Source organism: Arachis hypogaea, chromosome 2 (genome assembly GCF_003086295.3).
Source record: "Arachis hypogaea cultivar Tifrunner chromosome 2, arahy.Tifrunner.gnm2.J5K5, whole genome shotgun sequence".
NCBI lineage: Eukaryota > Viridiplantae > Streptophyta > Magnoliopsida > Fabales > Fabaceae > Arachis > Arachis hypogaea.
Window position 1 is genome coordinate 49,819,744 of NC_092037.1, and position 3,077 is coordinate 49,822,820.

A 3,077-nucleotide genomic window follows, 5' to 3' on the forward strand; every position below is an offset into this window, starting at 1 on the left:
TTTCTCATAATTTTCAAAAATTTGAGTTGATTTAGTCAAAAATTTTTAAAATTAGTTGTTTCTTACAAGTCAAGTCAAATTTTCAAATTTAAAAATCTTATCTTTTCAAAATCTTTTTCAAAAATCAAATCTTTTTCATTTTTCTCACTATTCTTCGAATTTTTTTTAAATTGAATTTTAAAATCTTTTTCTGATCTTTAATTCATGATTTTCAAAGGCTTTACTAACAATTAATGTGATTGATTCAAAAATTTGAAGCTTGTTACTTTCTTGTTAAGAAAGGTTCAATCTTTAATTTCTAGAATCATATCTTTTAGTTTCTTGTTAGTCAAGTAATTAATTTTAATTTTAAAAAATCAAATCTTTTTCAAAATATCTTTTTCAACCATATCTTTTTAATCATATCTTTTTAAAATTATATCTTTTTTCAAAAATTTGATTTTAAAATATCTTGTCTAACTTCTTATCTTCTTATCTTTTCAAATTTGATTTTAATATCTTTTTCAACTGACTAATTAACTTTTTGTTTGTTTCTTATCTTTTGCAAAACCACCTAACTACTTCTCCCTCTCTAATTTTCGAAAATATCTCATCCTTTTTCAAAATTCTTTTTAAATTAACTAATTGTTTTAAATTTTAATTTCAATTATATCTTATCTTTAATTTTCGAAAATCATTAACTACTTTTTCAAAATTATTTCCGAATTCTCTCTTTTCTCTTCTTCTATTTATTTATTTATTCACTAACACTTTTCTTCACCTCTCTTCATCTCCAATCACTGCCTCTATCCTCACCCTTGTGATTGGATTCTCCACTCTTATTCCTTTCTTCTTCTACTAATAATAAGGATCCTCTTTGTCCAGATATAGAGGATTTCTCTTCCTTTTTCTTTTTCTCTTCTATTTCATATGAGCAGGAACAAGGAAAAAGGCACTCTTGTTGAAGCTGATCCTGAACCTGAAAGGACTCTGAAGAGGAAACTAAGAAAAGCTAAATTACAACAATCCAGAGGCAACCTTTCTAAAATTTTCGAACAAGAGGAGGAGATGGCAGCCAAACCCAACAACAATAATGAAAGGAGGATTCTTGGTGATTTTACTAAACCCACGTCCAAGTTTGATGGAAGAAGCATCTCAATTCCTGCCATTGGAGCAAACAATTTTAAGCTGAAACCTCAATTAGTTGCTTTAATGCAACAGAACTGCAAGTTTCATGGACTTCCATCTGAAGATCCTTATCAGTTTTTAACTGAGTTCTTGCAGATGTGTAAGACTGTTAAGACGAATGGAGTAGATCCTGAAGTCTACAGGCTCATGCTTTTCCCTTTTGCTGTAAGAGACAGAGCTAGAACATGGTTGGACTCACAACCTAAAGGTAGCCTGGACTCCTGGGATAAGCTGGTCACGGCCTTCTTGGATAAATTCTTTCCTCCTCAAAAGCTGAGCAAGCTTAGAGTGGATGTTCAAACCTTCAAGCAAAAAGATGGTGAATCCCTCTATGAAGCTTGGGAAAGATACAAGCAGATGACCAAAAAATGTCCTTCTGACATGTTTTTAGAATGGACCATATTAGATATATTCTATTATGGTCTATCTGAATTTTCTAAAATGTCATTGGACCATTCTGCAGGTGGATCCATTCACCTAAAGAAAACGCCTGCAGAAGCTCAAGAACTTATTGACATGGTTGCAAATAACCAATTCATGTACACTTCTGAGAGGAATTCCGTGAATAGTGGGATGCCTCAAAGGAAGGGAGTTCTTGAAATTGATGCTCTGAATGCCATATTGGCTCAGAACAAAGTGTTGACTCAGCAAGTCAACATGATTTCTCAAAGTCTGAATGGATGGCAAAATGCATCCAACAGTACTAAAGGGGCAGCCTCTAAAGAAGCTTATGATCCTGAGAACCCTGCAATGGCAGAGGTTAATTACATGGGTGAACCTTATGGAAACACCTATAATTCATTATGGAGAAATCATCCAAATTTCTCATGGAGGGATCAACAAAAGCCTCAACAAGGCTTTAATAATGGTGGAAGAAACAGGCTCAGCAATAACAAGCCTTTTCCATCATTTTCTCAGTAACAGACAGAGAATTCTGAGCAGAGCCCCTCAAATTTAGCAAACTTAGTCTCTGATCTGTCAAAGGCCACTTTAAGTTTTATGAGTAAGACAAGATCTTCCATTAGAAATTTGGAGGCACAAGTAGGCCAGCTGAGCAAGAAGGTCACTGAAACTCCTCCCAGTACTCTCCCAAGCAAACTGAAGAGAATCCTAAGAGAGAGTGCAAGGCCATTGACATAGTCAATATGGCCGAATGCAAGGAGGAGGGGGAGGACGTGAACCCCAATGAGGAAGACCTCATGGGACGTCTCTCAAGTAAGAAGGAGTTCCCTATTAAGGACCTAAAGGAATCTGAGGCTCATATAGAGACCATAGAGATTCCATTAAATCTCCTTCTGCCATTCATGAGCTCTGAAGACTATTCTTCCTCTAAAGAGGATGAAGATGTGACTGAAGAGCAAGTTGCTCAATATCTAGGAGCCATCATGAAGCTAAATGCCAAGTTATTTGGTAATGAGAGGAAGCAACAGCTTCTATCAATGCAAAGTCAAACAGAGCCCCCACAGTCAAACTCTAAGTTTGGTGTTGGGAGGCCACAACCAAACTCTAAGTTTGATATTGAACCCCCACATTCAAACTCTAAGTTTGGTGTTGGGAGGTCCCAACAATGCTCTGAACATCTGTGAAGCTCCATGAGAGCCCACTGTCAAGCTATTGACATTAAAAAAGCGCTTATTGGGAGGCAACCCAATTTTTATTTATCTAATTTTATTTTTATTTTATTGTTATTTTGTGTTTTATTAGGTTCATGATCATGTGGAGTCACGAAAAAAATACAAAAATTAAAAACAAAATCAAAAACAGCAGAAGAAAAATCACATTTTGGAGGAAGGACTTACTGGCGTTTAAACGCCAGTAAGGAGCATCTGGCTGGCGTTCAACGCCAGAACAGAGCATGGAGCTGGCGCTGAACGCCAGAAATAAGCATGGAACTGGCGTTCAACGCCAGA

At 35.8% G+C, this 3,077-nt stretch overlaps 1 non-coding gene across 1 annotated transcript; it reads right to left on the bottom strand.

Moving 5' to 3' along the window:
- Positions 1-1,446: 1,446 nt before the first annotated feature.
- On the bottom strand, positions 1,447-1,550 carry LOC112766986 (small nucleolar RNA R71). Its single transcript, XR_003184656.1, has one exon. It is a non-coding gene; the product is annotated as a small nucleolar RNA R71 (small nucleolar RNA).
- Between the last annotated feature and the right edge of the window lie 1,527 nt (positions 1,551-3,077).